At 30.2% G+C, this 18,362-nt stretch overlaps 1 long non-coding RNA gene across 1 annotated transcript; it reads left to right on the forward strand.

The window, feature by feature from the left end:
• The first annotated feature begins 16,999 nt into the window (after positions 1-16,999).
• Positions 17,000-17,844, forward strand: LOC128285226 (uncharacterized). The gene is made up of 2 exons (XR_008275675.1): positions 17,000-17,139; positions 17,500-17,844. It is a non-coding gene; the product is annotated as an uncharacterized LOC128285226 (long non-coding RNA).
• The last annotated feature ends 518 nt before the right edge of the window (positions 17,845-18,362 follow it).

The following is an 18,362-nucleotide window of genomic DNA, read 5'->3' on the forward strand; positions in this document are numbered from 1 at the left end:
AGGGAACCAAGCTTGGACTTTGTTCGAAATATATTTTTATGGACCATAGATTTACTGCAGATTTTACTTTTCCTAAAATGTGGTCACTACCTTCAAGCGAGCTATGCCTGTACGAACCAAAGTTGTTGGATGAGTTGAGGAAGAACCAGTTCAAGGCCCTTTGGAAGGGTAATCCTTTAGATGTTCTGAGAACTATCATAGTTAGAAAGGCATACAAGCACTGCTTGATTGGTTGTGAGCTTAAATTGTTGGATTAAAATCTTTAATTATGGGCACATATGTATAATGTATAATGCTATTATAAAGTTTGATATAAAATTAAGTGACCAGTTATGTTATAAGTGTCATAGGTATTAAAGTGTCATAGAGATAATGTGTAAATATCATAAGTTGTATTTATAATTTGACTTATAATTTGATGAGGGGCCAAATTATAATTACCCAAAATTGATTTAATAATTAGTTATTTAAAAGAGATTGTGGTCCCCAATAAATAGATATATCTTGTATTTCTTTTCTATCTCTATCAGAGAGTTATACAAAGAGAAAAATTATTTTCATGAAAGATTAAAACCTTCTAAGCAATCTTTAACAATGAATTCAGGTACACTTTCGCAAAATCATTAGTTTCTTTGTTTTTATTATTTTTACCTTGAAGGAAATTGGTTTTCGGACATTAGATTTAATAGAATATTGGGAAAATTTTATAGATTAATTAGGTTGAAATATTTGTTTGCTTCAATTGATTTGGTTTTGTGAATTCGTATATTATGTATATATGAATCTTTATATTAGATCTGGTTTATTAATTTGTAAACTTTAAATTTAGTATAATATTTATGAGGCATGTTTAAGGAATTTCTTTTAAAAGTAACAAATTAGGGTTTTCAATTTCTAATTGTGTATATAGAAAATCTCACTTTCGATTATTTCGATAATTATATTACAATAAAATAAATTTTGATGAGAATTTTAAATTTTAATATTGGTATGTATATATATATTGTTATCTTTTAATTTGATTGACATATGAAATTAAGAGAAATATTTTGAAATAAATAATTTGATTTTAGCTTTGAGTTTTAATTAAGGATCTCGATATTTTAAATAAATTAGTTGAAATAAATGTCACCAAAGTGACCCTTTTTCCTATATTTTCTTTGTTTAAAATATCAAGATGATTTTATGTTTTTGCGATTCATGTGTTTATTAATTGACCCAAAGGTAAGTTAATATTTGGGAGAATTTCAACATATGTAGTGATAAATGTGTGACAATTATAAGATACTCTATGTGAGCAATATGTTAGTCTAAAGATTGATTTATTGTTTGACATAATTTATTGTCAATATTTAATTACTACAACAAGAGTATCACTTACTATTAATATTACTTTTCAAAGACTTGATATTAATGTTGTGTTTGGTATATTGAGATGAAATTAACCATTATTTTGAATTTATTGTTTACTTATGAATATTTATGTGAACTTGTTTTTATTTATTTTTGTTCTACATTTAGCTAATTCATCTTCTGCTGCCACAATATCTGCTAATATCAATTCTATACCCATGCTTAGTGGGACCAATTTCAAGGAATGAAAAAGACACTTACTTATAGTGCTTGGTTGTATAGACATAAACCTTACACTAAGGGAAGAACAACCTGCACCTCTCACTGCGGTAAGCATCTCCGATGCTAAAAAGGATTTTGAGAAGCGGGATCATTTAAACTGCATGAGTCTAATGATCATGAATCACAACATTCCAAAATCCTTGAGGGTCACATAATCTGAGAGATTACTTAAGTTAAGGGTTTCCTTGATGAAATTGAGAAACGTTTTGTCAAAATGATAAGGTTGAAATTACATCACTTCTGACTTCTTTGATGTCTATGAAGTATAAGGGTCAAGAAAATGTGAGGGAGTACATTATGGAGATGTTCCATGTTGCTTCAAGATTTAAAGCACTTATGATCGAGCTTTTTGAATAATTGCTTGTTCTTATGGTTTTGGTATTTCTACCTGCTTAATTTAACCAATTCAAAATTAGTTACAACTGTCAAAAGGGGAAATGGATTCTAAATGAACTCATTTCTCATTGTGTGTAAGAGGAAAAAAGGTTGAAGAATGATAAGTCAGAAAGCGATCATTTGGCTAGTGCCTCCAAAGATAAGGGCAAGAAAAGAAAATATCATAATGAAGTTGTTAAGAGTCCATCTTAAAAGAAACAACAACAAGTTACAAAGGGTTGTTTCTTTTGTTACATGTTTGGACACGCGAAGAAAAAATGTGTGAAGTATCACGCGTGATGTGCAAAGAAAGGTATAATTCTTACTTTGGTTTATTCTAGGTTAATTTAGCTTCAATACCTAAAAACACTTGGACGATAGATTCTGATGCTACTACTCACATAAGTGTTTCTATGTAAGGCTGCCTAAGCTACTGGAATCCAAGTGATGGTGAAAGACACATCTTCATGTGTAATGGAAAATCGGTGGAAGTGAAAGCAATTGGGTATTTTAGGTTGTTATTAGGAATTGATTTTTATTTTGATTTAAAAGACACTTTTGTAGTACTGTCTTTTAGACGAAATTTAGTTTATGTTTCTTTGTTGGACAACTTTGGATATTGTTGTTCATTTGGAAACAATCAAATTAGTTTGTCTTTAAATTCAAATGTTGTTGGAACTGGCTATTTAAATGCTTATGACAACTTTTATTTGCTAGAAATAGTTACATTCTATATTGAAACATTGCATGTGGAATCATGTGGTATTAAACACAAATTAAATAGGGAAAATTCAACATCATTATGGCATAATGCTTAGGTCATTTCTCAAAAGGTAGAGTTAAACGCCTTGTGTTTGATGGCATTTTAGAGTCCCTTGACTTCACAAACTTTGATGTCTGTGTTGATTGCATCAAGGGAAAATATACCAAAACCAAGAGATTTGGATCTTTAGATGTCTTAGTATTAATTCATACTGATATTTGTGGGTCTTTCTCTACGGTATCCTGGAATGATCAATAATATTTCATAACATTCATAAATGACTACTCACATTATGAGTACCTATATCTTATTCATGAGAAATCTTAGTCTCTGGACGTGTTCAAAGCTTATAAATCTGAAGTTGAGAATCAACTCAACAAAATTAGTAAGAATGTCAAATTTGATCGTGGTGGTAAGTACTACGATAGATATGATGGCTCAGGTGAACAACGTCTAAGACCATTTGTGAAGTTCCTATAGGAATGTGATATTGTACCACAAAACACCATGCTAGGATCACCTAGTATGAATGGTGTAGCTGAAAGACGAAATAGGAATATTAAGGATATGGTAAGGAGCATGATTGCTCATTTTACCTTCCTGAGTCCCTTTGGGAGAAGCATTAAAGATAAAAATTTATATTCTGAATAGAGTACCTACTAAAACAGTTGCAAAAACACCTTATGAGCTTTGGACAGGTCAAAAGCCTAGTCTAAAGCACTTTTACATTTGGGGATGTCCAGTTGAGACAAGGCCATATAAGCCATATGAAAAGAAATTAGACTCCAAAATAATAAGCAACTACTTTATTGGTTATTCTAAGCGATCTAGGGGCTATAAGTTTTATGATCTCAAAATTAAGAATGTTTTTGAGATGGAAATTGCAACATTTTTTAGGATGTTGAGTTTGGAGGGAGAAAAAAGGTTAGAGACATTGCTTTTGAGGAAGAATTGGATTTTAACTCAGTTTCTACTATAACTTTTGACGATGTTCTGTTTCTCATACCTATCATTGATCAAGAAATAAATCAAGAACCTCAACAAGATAATGTTGAACAACTCCCTATTCAAGATAATGTAATTGTTCTAGAAGAACAAACTCAACAACCTTAAGAACAAGCATCATTAAGAGGGTCCACGAGAGAGGAGAAATTCTATTTTAGATGATTATGTTGTGTTTCTACAAGAACATAAGGATGGCAATGGAATGATGGAAGATAATCCAATCAACTTTCTTCAAGCCATGAAAAGTCCTAATTCCCAATAATAGATTGATGCCATGCAATAAGAGTATAAGTCTATGCAAAATAATAAAGTTTGAGAACTTGTCCCATTACCTGAAGGTGCAAAACCAATTGGTTGTAAATGAATATTTAAAACCAAGAGGGATGCAAATGGTAATGTGGAGAGGTATAAGGTGTGTCTTGTAGCTAAATGATATACTCAGAAAGAAGGTATTAATTTTACAAAGACTTTCTCTCCAATTTCATTGAAAGACTTTGTCAAGACAATCATGGCGCTTATTGCTCATCTTGATCTTGAGTTATATTAGATGGATGTTAAGACTGTGTTTCTCAGTTGAGACATTAAGAAAAAATTTATATGGTGCAACCAGAAAACTTTGAGTCGAAAGACCTAAAGAATATGATTTAAAAATTAACAAAATCCATTCATGGACTCGAACAAGCTTCCTGTCAGTGGTGCTACAAGTTTAATCAAGTAATTGTGTTGTTCGATTTGGAGATGAATATTATTGATGATTGTGTGTATCACAAATTCAGTGGTAGTCAGTATATATTCATGGTTCTATATGTAGATGACATTTTGTTTAGCACTAATGATATAGGATTATTGCACGAAACCAAGAGGTTTTTATCTAAGCATTTTGATATGAAAGATCTTGACGATGCCTATTTTGTTTTAGGAATTCAGATCCATCGAGATCGATCTTGGGGTATTCTTGGATTGTCACAAAAGATATATATGATAAAGTGCTCAAAAGGTTTGGCATACAAGGCTGTAGACCAGGTGACACCCTTTGTAACACCCTTTACCCAGTCTAGCGGCCAGACTTGAGTTACAAGGTTCTACCATAGTCATCGGAGCAATCACATACACAAAACAATTACAATAAAATAGATTTACAACAGTCTGCACAAGTGGCAAACAAATAAAATGCGAGTAGACCTCACAGGCAAATACAACGATAATAGCCTGCATACAAACATCTCACGAACAGTCCTATTATGATGTGTCTAGACTCCACGTAAAGACATATGGTGGATAGCACCTTCTGGATATACATATTACGGATAGTCTCATTGATAAACTTATATCAATTTGAATTGGCAGACTCATACATACACAAAGCATCTGCGGGCTGTCTCGTGAACCGTAATTGGCGGATAGTCATGTGAGCATACAAATGGCGAACTATCCCACAGATAGTCCGACAACGAAAAATTCATTTCTAAATTCAACCCTAGCACATTCAGATGTTTAACAAACATATCAACATCATTTTAGGTTCAAAACTTATGAACATTCAATGTAAACACATATTTGATTCAAGTACTATATACATTCTCTGATCACTCAAGTATATCACTACCATTCTTGATAGCCTATGTTTATTCATAGCTTTGGACATAGCCAACAATCACGTAAATGTATATGACATGAAATCATTCAAAATCCAAACAACATTTTGATTAAAAAACACCATAACTCAAGGTACACATATGTGCATAACATTTCCTATATACATGCCATATAATTAAGTCCAAAACGAATAAAAGACTAGCAAATTGAAGGCTAAATAGTGTGAGCTCTGAGTTGATCCGATCTATACATAACAGAGTAAGCATTACAAATGCTGAATAAGTCCAGAGGAAATTTATATAACTTACTAATAGGTTAGTAATTGAAATACATTAGCATTAGACATGATATCCTTTGGCATCCTCAACATTTATTTACATCTCAACAAAACTACTAATAGGTTAGTTGTTTACACCTCAAGTACTCACATTATAACTCATTTATACATATTCAACAATTTAGTATAACTAATATATGTCACCCCAATCATGTACATTTCATAAACATATAATTCAAATCCTATTCATACCACATTCCAACATTCCAATCATACTTATTTTTGCATCATAAACAACTTGATTCAAGTTGATGTGTATCAATCATTTTTTTTCTACTAATACCACTTTTATTTCTATTTTTGGTCCATAGAACTGAATTAAACTGAATTTAGGTACAGTGAACTAATTTGATTACATATGCTGACATTATCGAGCTACTAACACTAGCTTCAAATTAGGGTTGCTAACATTAGCTTAGTTCGATGTTGCTAATACTAGCTTCAGAGAATCCACAACAGATGCTGGACCTTAAACCATCGAATTAATCCCTTGTTGCTTTATACAAGCCGACATATTTGGGCTGCTAACACTAGCTTCTGATCAGGATTTCTAACACTAGCTTCATACGATGCTGCTAACACTAGCTTCAGAGAATTCACAACAAATGTTGGATCTTAAGCCATCGTATTAATTTGAGATCAAACATTCATTTTCCTTTTATTTATCATTTCAAACCTTGTAACCATATACACACTTTCATATTCTAAATAATAGTTCATATACATTTCGAACCATGTAACATAATCTTATACTCAGTTGTCCAATCATATAACAATTTACAATTCATTCCATACTACGTATCTATTCACATTTATCATAAATCTCAAAATTTCCAATTTAGTCCTTTTGATGACATAAGTCATTATTATTTCACATGCATATAAATTAATAAATATAATCATACAATTCAAAATAATATAAAATAACATAGTAAGTTTCATATGAACTTACATGGGAAAACAACGATAAACAAGGTGTTAGGGACTAATTCAAAATTTCTCTTTTTCTTGATTATCTACTAATTGATTCAAATCCCACTCTATAATAATTAATTACAATTTATCAATTCCAATAGACTTATATCATCCTATTATAAGTATAATTAAATTCAATTTCACTTTTTGGAAGTTTTCCAAAATTTTGCATTTTATTCAAATTTAGTCCCTAAAACCGAAATAACTATATCTTTCACCTTCAAGCTTCGTTTTCCAATCCAATTTCAATTTCATCCTTACCTAGCTCACTAGTAGCACAGGTAATAGAATTTTCATCCCATTATTTATAAATTTTACACTTTAGTTCTTTATAGAAAAATTAACAAAATCTTTTTACAAAATAGTCATTTTCTCATTTCTAAGCTTAAAAGTTTAAAAAACCATCAATTGAAAATTTTATAAACTTTAACAATTTTAAAATTTAATACACGTGTTAGCTAAATCGAGCTACAATAATCACAAAAACACAAAATTCATGAAAAACGGGCTTGAGTAGGCTTACCATGCAATCGGCTGAATGCTTTAGAACTACAACAATAGCTTCTTGTCTTTATTTTCTTACAAACGGTGGAGGAAAGTTAAAAATAAAGATGATGGTTTTTTTTTTCCATATTTTAAAGCATATTTTCTTTATAAATTTAAAATTTTAACTTTTAATTATTATTTCATTCACCAAACCGTCCACTCAAAACCACAATAGTATAGTTGCTATTTTAGCCTTGATTTAATTGTTATTTTAATCCTTTAATCCTTTAATCCTTTAGCAATTATAAATATATAGGTATTAACTTTTATCACTTTTACAATTTATTCCTTATACCTTAATTAATCACCAATTCAATAAAATTACATATACGAAATTCAATTTATTCATATAATAACTCCATAAATATTTAATAAAAATATTTACAATCCCGATTTATGGAAACGAGGTCCTAATACCTCTTTTTTTGACACCACTAACTTTAGAGTCAAAGCACTTGTACCTTAACTAATTATCTAATTGACAAATTCGTCAGACAAAAATTTAATATAATAACATAATTAACTTGTAAATATTAATTAATAATATTTACGGACTCAATCATCAAAGAATAGGGTTCTAAAACCACCATTTCTGGCACCACTAAAAATTAGGCCGTTACACCCTTTTTGCTAAAGGAGAAAATTTAATCTTACTCAATGCCTTGAACGTAACCTTGAAATTTAGGAAATGAAAAAGATTCCATATGCATCAGGTGTTAGGAGTTTAATGTATGCTTAAGTATGTGCACGTTTCGGATATTGCGTACATTGTTGGGTTGTTAGGAAAATATTTAAGCAACCCTGGTATGGACCATTAGCTAGCCGTCAAGAGAGTTATGAGGTATCTTCAGAGATCAAAAGATTACATGCTTACTTATAAGATATCAAATCATTTGGAGGTCGTAGGGTATTCTAATTTTGATTTTATTGGGTGCCAAAATAGTAGGAAATCTACGTCAGGCTATATTTATATGCTAATTGAAGGAGTTATATCCTGGAAAAGTTTCAAATAGAAACTTGTAGCTTCTTCTATTATGGCAGCTGAGTTTGTAGCATGCTATGAGGCATCAAACCATGGAATGTGGTTGCGGAACTTTATCACTGGATTTCACATTTTGGAGAATGTATAAAGACCACTCAAATTATTTTGTGACAATAAGTCAACTGTACTGTATTCTAACAACAATAAGAACTCATCTAAGTCAAAGCATATTAACATAAAGTTCCTAGTTTTAAAAGAGAGAGTAAAAAGTGGACAAATATCCATAGAGCACATTTGATCAAACTCCTTGATAGTGGATTCGCTAAAAAAAGGTTTACCAACCTAGGTATTTCATGAGCACACTGCTCATATGGGTGTTATATTATGTAAGGACATCATGGTGTAGTAGGAGTTTGTATTTTATTTGTTTTATGTTTGTTTTCAGACATTTATATATTTGGTTAGTTTTTTTTTTATCAAAAATAAAATATTCATTTTATTTGATATTGACCTCACTTAAATTTAAGGAGGATTGGTTGGAAATAGGCATGTTTGGTTCACATTGCATGTAATTTCCATGCTACGCATCCATGATTGATCTATGTCATTTGACTATATTTGTATATGTAACCATTGATTAGTTTAGTCATGATTAATATGACAAATACTGCTTTGATCCTATACGGATATAGTTGGTAGACGAGATTGTTATAAAATACATGTTATATGATAGCAAATTTTGAACTCATAAGGTTGTACATTTATCAGGAAAAATATGTTGCCTAAGTGGGAGATTGTTGGATTAAAATCCTCAATTATGAGCATATATGTACAATGTATAATGTATAATGCTATTATAAAGCGTGATACAAAATTAAGTGACCAATTATGTTATAAGTGTCATAGGTATTAAAGTGTCATGAAAATGATGTGTAGATACCATAAGTTGTATTTATAATTTGATGAGGGACCAAATTATAAATACCAAAACTGATTTAATAATCAATTATTTAAAAAGAGGTAGTGGTCCCCAAGAAATATATATATCTCGTATTTCTTTTCCATCCCCGTCAGAGAGTTATACAAAGAGAAAAACTATTTTATTGGAAGATCAAAATCTTCTGGGCAATTTCCAACAATGGATTCAGGTATGCTTTTGAATATAGTTTTGTTTTTAACGATCTGACATAAAAGTTATTGGTTTATATAAGATTCTTTTGGTATTGACACGAATGGGTATAAAGATAGTGACTTTCAAAAGGGTTTTCAAAATGGAGAGCTAAGGATTCAACACCATTTGGAGGCCTGGCCTCATGTCTATATAGATGAAGTTGCTCGCATACTCCTTAGAGTAACCCCTAAGCCCTAATTATTCATTGTGTGGTGTGGGTTGTGTCTCAATCATAAGTAGAGCACTAAGAAGCGGATAGAAGTGGTGCACTCCAAAGAAGACGAGGGGTTGATTGAGCCCCCAGCTAGCTTAGATCAATTGAGGGTTGATTTTAGTTACTTTTTAAATAATTTGACTAGAATTAATTCAATTGGTGCCTGAACTACTTTCCCCAAAATTGGTACATTCGTTAGTCAAACCATTAAATCTATTTAAAAAAAAAAAGGCTTAACCTACAATTGGTACTTGAACTATGCCATTTTTTTCATTTTGGTATCTAAACATTTGTTTGATCACAGGTGGTACCTAAACTATTTTTTCTCAAGTTGGTACCTCTATTAGTTCAATCGCTAGTCAAACTGTTAAGTCTATTTTTAAAAAGTCTATTTTTCGCTCACACTTTATATTTTTTTTTCCCTTTCTTCCTCTTGCCTTGGGCTTCTTCTACAAGTATGAGTGTTTTGGGCTTCATGGTTTTGGTTAAGGTTTTCAAAATCGGACCGATGGTCAAACTGGTCAGGCCACAAGTTCTTAGTTAGATTAGTTTGTCTGATTCGACCAAAAAAATTATTAAAAAAACCATAAAAATAAAAAAAATATTTAAAAATAGAGAAAATCGTTCAACTAGTTCAACTAGCTTGGTTCAATCGGTCTATATTAGTTTGTGGGTCAATCAATTCAACTATTATCTTTGAACCGATGCCTCGGTCAATTCCTGATCCAATCAATTAGTCTGATCTAGTTTTGAAAACATAGATTTTGATCGATGAAATAAATTTTTCGATCCCGTCTGGTCAAGCAAGCAAGAGATGAAGTTTGAAAATAGAATTTCAAGCATTGTTAGTATTGCCAAATATTATAAAGGAAGAAGAAAGGGAAAAAAAATAAAGAGTGAGAAATAATGAAAAAGAAAAAAAATTATTTTTTTAAAAAAAAATATAATTTTAAAGTTTATATGACATGAAAATCTATTATTGGCTACAATTTTTTTTTAATGGATATAACATTTTGGTGCAAGATGGGTATGGAAGAATAGTTTAGGTACCACTTGTGACCAAAACAAAAGTTCAGTACCAACTTTGAGAAATTGGTATAGTTTAGGTACTAATTTGTAGGTTAAGCTTTTTTTTTTTTTTAAAGAAACTTATTTATTTGACTAAGGGTTGGACTAATGAAGGTACCAATCTGGGAAAAAAAAAGTAGTTTAAGTACCACTTATGACAAAAAAAAATTTAGGTAGTAAGACGAGAAAAATAACATAGTTTAGATGCAAATTTGTGGGTTAAGCTTTAATTGTATATGTACTTTTTATACGCATTTAATTTTTAGAATTTGTGTAATAAATTATACTTGAATCTAAACCTTCCCATTCCATCAGATTGAATAGGTCTAAGGGTGAAGTTGAATTGTTAGGTGCAGATTTTAGTTGTATATTTTATGGGAGCTAAAATGTAATTTTATTATTCTATTAAATTATATTTTATAATTTTTAAAGGATTGAACAAAAAATTATCATTTTCAAGAAAATCAAAATACAATTTTATCATATATTAATTTAAAATTGTATAAATTTTAAAAGACAAAAACTAAATTTTTTCAGCCTGCTCCTTAATAGATCCAATACAAATTATATATATAGAATTATACATATATAACAAAAATAAATATTGACCCTTGTTGTCAATTAGATTTGCCCAGTAGCTTGCCCTACTTATCTGAATTCAATTTGAATAATAAAAATATTTTTAAAATTAAATTAAATTATAAAATATTAATTAAAATATACATTTAATATTTTATTAACTTTTAATAATAATATGAATTTTTAAACTGATAATTTGAAAATAAGTTTAAATTTAAAAAAATTTAAAATTAAATCTGAACTCAATTCGTGAATATCTCTACTATGAATCAAAAATAAAAGATAGGGGGTAGAGGACACTTTAGGTCAAATCTAGCTGATGAAAAGTCCAAAATCAAAGTTTAAAAAGCTCTATTCTTGTCCAAAATATTCTTAAAGTAATAATGGATGAAGGCAAGCATGCAACATATCCTTTATTAATACATATAATTATCAATAATAATGTTTGCTAAGGACTTATGCTACAATATTAATGGGTAAGATTGAAAAAATTGTACATTAGATGATTTAAAAGAAAAGTTTAATTGACCTGGCGGATGCATCTAACTTCAATTAAAGAAAGTTTGGCTTTTTAAGTTTTGTACATCACATACATGCACACATTACATTAAAAAAAAATTACTTAAATACAAACTTTATCACTTATTTCCCCCCCCCCCAAAAAAAAATAGAACCTCAGTAAATTCTATGAATAAATATTTCTTTATGATCGGACCAATCATGGAATTCTATGATCAATAAGTTTGTGTTTAAAACTTGAAACCATTATTTTCGTACTTTTTAGACAACGTAAGGTACTTTTGCTTGCTTAATTTCTCTAGTCATGCCGCTGAGAATTAGACAACAGATGAAAGTTGAGAGCGTTCTTTTCTGGATTGGATTGATACGTCGGATAATTACATTGAGTTAGGTTGATCCTAATTTTATTTATTTTTTAATATTTTCTTAAAAATTAATTTTAATAATTTATTCAATTAAAACAGACAAATCATGTCCGATCGAAAATTAATAGTTTGATGAATTTGACTACCGATCCGATTTTAAAAACGAGTTTAGAGAAAATATGAGAATCAAAGATGACCAAAATAGTCATTTTGAGTATGTTTTAGTGCTTAAATATTTAAATATGATTATTGTGTGCCTAATCATAAGATTATTGCGTTTTAAGATATGAATGCATTCTACTTTTATTCTCAATTACATATTAAAAAAAATTGATATGTTTTATCTTCATATTTATTTATTTATATAAAATCAATTTTAATTGTAATTATGTATATTTGTTGGAGTGTTTATAAATCTAATATCCTGAGTTCTTAAAAAGATGAGGTTTAAGTTATTGGAATGTAGGTAATGCAATTTGGGTACATTAACAAAAGGTATACAACCCCCTTTTTTTCTCCATAAAAGAAAATATATAGTTAGCCAACTGATTGATGAGCACTTTTATTGGTAAGTCGTATTCAGTAGAGTTTTATTTAATGTATCTTACTATTAAATTATGGTTATCTTCAGATTCATTAGGTTCTAACTCGGCCGCTTTTGTTTGGCTGCCTATTTTTAGGTGAACATGCAGTAGCAGCAACTGAACCGGGGCCATTCCATTGACTAGGAAGAGCGAGTCATTGTCTGAATCCAACATTATCACACCTGCATATTGATGTGAAATATCCTAACCATAACAAATTGAAATTAGGAAATGTAGAGATTTATTTTGGTATATTTATGTAGTAATTTTTGTATTATGTTGTCTTTTATGTTACATTTTCTTACTAAATTCATGTATTGTGATGATTTATTAATTAAGTAAATTAAATTAAATTTATTTTATTTTATCGTAAATTAATTTTGGATTCAAATTGATTCATTCGCAAAAGAGTATTTTACTTTTACTTTTTATTTTATTTATTTTATTTTTATGTTTACTTGATTTGTTTAAGCTTTAAAAACTTGAATAGTTACATTTAATTTAACCCAATTTCATATTTAATTCATCAAGAGTTACGTCGCTCTTCATGCAATTAGTTGAACAAAAACCCTACTCATTCATGCCTATGGAAAGGCCCTCCTTAGCTTTATCTAGCTTCGGCTCATTTTTCATTTCTTAGTGGTTAGCAGATAAACCAGTAGTGATTCTGTTTTCAATGCTTTTGGCATATAAAGTGCATGGACTGTGGGAGGGGGATATTTTGGTGAAACTGTAGCTAGATTTTCACATGATTTTGTTTAAGGAACCCAACCCAACATGATTAGATATGTCCGTCATTATTGAACTTTTACAAATTGCGTGTGCTATAGTCTATTTAATAAAAGGGAGAGCAATTCCACATTAGTCGTTAGGCATAATAGATTTGCTGATTGCATGCTTTCCTACATTTTTGACTCAATAAAAAATCTTTCTTCATTATTACGCATCAATGCATAAAATATATTTTGACCAACTTGCTAGTGTCAAAGCTTTTTCTCCCTTTCTATTAGGTTATTGGCTTAGAGGACGGTTTCAAAAAAAACAAACAGAAGTTTTCCTTGGGAAAAAGACCCTAATTCGCTATCCATCGTTATATAAATGATTATAACAGAAGATGAGCCGAAATTAAAAAGCATAAGAAGACACAGAATATGAAATAATTAAACAATTTCATGAGTATCTTATTACATACAAAGGTGAGTTTTTTTTATCCAAGAAGATATGGTGGTGGTGCTGCAACATTTCCAATATTTTTTTCATTATCAAAAACCATATATTGGTTAATCTTTCATTTCTGAAACCGGGTAGCCATCTCTTTCGTAGGTTGTTTTTGGGGTTCCCACTTCCCAGTTTTAGCATCCGTATTGGCATTCTCTTTTTGAGTTTGATTTAAGGTGAAAGAAGGGGCCCTCTCACCTCCATTAACAAATAGGTCCCAAAGGTCAAGTTGATACTTTACCACGCCTAATCACAATGTCTATTGAGAAGATGGTATATGGAATCTTTAGGTAATATATAGGAATAATTACAATTAAAAAATATTATTTAATAAATACTCCAATATGTTTGAATATAACTTACATAATTTACACAAGGTAAGACTCAAACATTACTCTTCAAAATTTTTACTCTCAACCTTATTATTAAATTAAAACCTCATTGAAATCAATGTTATTAATTAACAAGTCACAATCCCCCAAGTTTATTTTTGATTTAACCAAAAATGAAATATCATCAATTTTGGTACGACTAAGGAAACTTTAACCATATGTCCTTAGGTTGCATTCATTTCTTTTATATTTTGCAACCTAAAGGAAACTTTCTTAAGTTATAATTGGATAAACAATTGAAAGAATAAAAATAAATATTGACGCAAGAATTAGTTACACAGTTCAAAAACACTTTTCTTTCATCCATGGGGTTTTGCTTAGAAAGCAATTAACTATCAATCAACTAAGGTCACTCTGCCCTTAAAAACTTATCTACGAACTCAGAATGAAGCAATTTGTCTATAAAGTTATTGCACTAGAAAAAGCAAGCTCCTCACTAGGAACAAATAAGTGTCCTCTTCTGTTTCTACTCAATCAAGTAAACAAGCCTTGTCGTAACCATTTTTTTGGTAAAACGGTAGTCGACTTGGGTTTTGAAAATGAACACAAAAAAAAACGGGAGTCGCCACCGATCCATTTTGACTAGGTGTGATCGGGTCACCTCGTTAAAGTGGTTGTTTTAATAAATAACTTGATTTATTTAAACAACAATTTTGGTCTCATAAATCAAGAAAATAGGTTCGGAGTCGGTTACATACGAGGAAGGATTAGCACCCTCGATACGCCCAAAATTGGTACCTAGTTGATTAATTAGTGTCTTAGTGTCGAAGATTGAAAACTTGGAAAACTTTTGAAATACGATCCCTTTTTTGTAAAGTGAACATTGAAATGTCAAAGACATTCTCGTCTCAAAGCAACGACATGTTATATCCAGTGAGTTAGGATACGGCATTTCGAACTTTTGAGAATGAGCTTGCCATTTAAAATAAATATATTTTGACCTCTTTTAAAAAGATATTCGGTTAGTTAGGGCGAACGAGGAAGATCGAGACCCAGTAAGTTAGGGCACGTTCCCTCGAATTCTCGAACATCGAACATTGCCTTTACTTGTAAAAGATCTTGTTTCGAAGTTTCGAAGTGTCATACCCAGTAAGTTAGGGCACCATGCTTCGTATCTCCGAAAACAAGCATTTTTAAGACTTGTATCGTGATTTAAAAAGAATATTCTGTTATTTAGGTTAAATGAGAAAAGTCGAAACCCAGTAAGTTAGGGCACGGTTATCTCAAATTACCTAATAACGGATTTTGCTTTTATGAAAGAATTGTTTTAATATATTGATCAAGAAATAACGCTATTTATAGTAAAATGTAAAAGCATAATATGGTATTAACACGTATAAGAACAGAATAATAGGTGTGGCTATGTCGAAGATAATAATATGAGCAAGTATAAAAGGCGAAATTATATTGAAGCTTAGAAATATGTGAATGTAAACACGTACGTGAGGAAGATGAAGTAATTGAATGCGCAAGCAAATAAATAGATAAATGTAACAAAAATGGCAAAGTAAAATGAAAATGATGACGACAAGAGTACATACATATATGTATTAAGGTACATACATAATAATAGAAGTAATAAGAAATATATGAGAAAAAGTATATATATACATAATGATAAACATTCAAAATGCATATGCATGGCGATATAAAAGCGTATACGTAATATAATAAAATATATAGTATATATACATGTTAGTAATAATAATAATGATGAAAGTGATAATGCAATAGTGACGACAACGAAAGATATAATAGCGATAGTAACAATACAAAGATAATGATGATACTAAAACATTACATAAACATATATTGAAAATAGATACATGTATAACTAATAACACAAGCGATATATGCATACTATATATAAAGGCATATACGGTATATATATATTAGAAATGGTAATAATAAAAATAATTATTAGTAATATTATATAAATATATATATAAATAAATACCTAATAATATTAAAGGCATATACGTAATATATACATAGTATACAAAAGCAGAGCATACACGTAATATATCAAAATATATACATAGTATTAAAAGGGAGGAATATACATATATATACCTATATATAAAAAAATAGACAAAATATATTATTAACACACATATGCGTTAATAAGAATAATAATATTGAAACTATTAATAATATTTTATAACATATTTATATAATAAAATGATAATAGTGAACTATTAATAAAAATACAACAATAATAAAATATGATATTATAAATAATATTAAAATTAAATTAGAAAAATGAGGAAAAGTAAAAAAGGATGAGATTGAATTAACAGTGGAATTTTGAGGCGAATTTCAAATAAATGAAGGAAAAAGGGGATTAATTTGAACACGCGAGCGACCAGGAGGGACCAAAGGAGTAAATATCCCGATCTACTAAAACGGCACAGTTCGCAAAGGTACCAAATTGAAAACGAAGTAAATTTTAGAGCCAAATTAAAATTAAATAAGACTCAATTGTGAAGCCTTGGAAAAGCGGAAGGACCGAGGCGCAAATAACCCTCGGTCAAAAACACGCGGACCACAGGCATAGGCGGTCGGTCCTCGGGTCATTGCTCAAACGGCGTCGTTTACGCTTTTAAAGCTGGCACCAAAGCGGTGCCGTTTGGTAGGCTATAAAAGCCTGAAAATTTCTAAAAAACTTCATTTTAGCTGCTGAGGAGAGAAAAAAAAGGGAGAGAGAGGGGAGAGGGGCGATTCCCGGCCAGGGGGCCGGTCACCGGCCGGTCGCCGGAACGCCGTGCGCCACCGTCGCCGGCCACCGTGCACGGTGGCCAGAGTTTCGAAAAAGGTAAAATTATCTCCTTTTTTTATGTTATTTTTTCTTTGTTTTAAGTGTTTATAATATAGGTATATATATGCAAATAGAAAATTTGAAAAATGGAAAAGAAAAAAGAAACGAATCAAAAAACGCACGGGATGTAATCACCTTAGTTCTTTAGGTATCCGATTCTTGGTATTTGTTTCCCGATTTAGTTTTTTCTTCGATTGGCTGCTTTGTGTTTTTTGAATCACTGATTTTTGTTTTAAAATCAAAATGCTTCCTTTTTCATTTCTCTTTTGTGCCGAATGTACAAAGGTTTTAGATTTGGCTTTAAATAGCCATTTACATGCCATTTGCTTTCTATCCACTCTCGTTTAATGCTTGCAGGTGAAGAGGCGGTGGAGCAGAGGCCACTTGCAAGAGATGTGACTAGGGGCGGTAGGATAGGTGATTTAGGGTTTCAAATTTTGAAACCTAAAATTTTTGGGCTAGTTAGGTCAGATTGGGATTAGTTTTGGGTAGGTTTTGGTTGTTTGGGCTTCTGTTAGGTTTAGTGGGTTGTGGGTTTTGGGCTAGGTAGGTTTTAAGGATTTGGGCCCAAAATTGGGCTTGTACAAGCCTTCTTTAAATAAGTGTTGTAGGCTTGTAAATATTTGCAATCTGACTTCTATATGACATCAATTGTACTTATATAGAAATTAGGGGAGTAAAACTCGATTCTATTTTAAAAAATCGATTTTTTTTAAATTTCGAGTTAATCAAATTGAGTTGTTTGAGTTATTTAGTTTTTTTAAATTAACTCGAATAAGTAATTTAGTTTTCTGAGTTCGAGTCAAGTCAAATTTTACAATTTTAATAATTCAAATAACTTGAATAACAATTTGATGTGAATACCATTTGGGTTCCTGACAATTTTGAAAATGTGCAAATTGATCCCTCTAAAAATATTACAAAAAATTCAAAATAGTCTTCAAAAATTCAAAATATTTATAAAATTTATTTTCCTAAAATTTTATAGATACATATAAATTCAAAAAAAATTTATATGCTAAACTGTACTTTAAAAAAATTCTAAAATGATATATTTGATGCAATCAACAAGTAAATTATCAATCAAATTTATCATACCACTAATATTGTTTTTATTTTGTTTTGTTTTCAAAGAGCTTTCAAATATATATGGTATTTATGTTCTTTAACTTGAATTCAATCATATTGTAAACAAGATTTCAATATGGCCGATTTAAATT

The sequence above is a fragment of the Gossypium arboreum genome, chromosome 1 (genome assembly GCF_025698485.1).
Source record: "Gossypium arboreum isolate Shixiya-1 chromosome 1, ASM2569848v2, whole genome shotgun sequence".
Lineage (NCBI taxonomy): Eukaryota > Viridiplantae > Streptophyta > Magnoliopsida > Malvales > Malvaceae > Gossypium > Gossypium arboreum.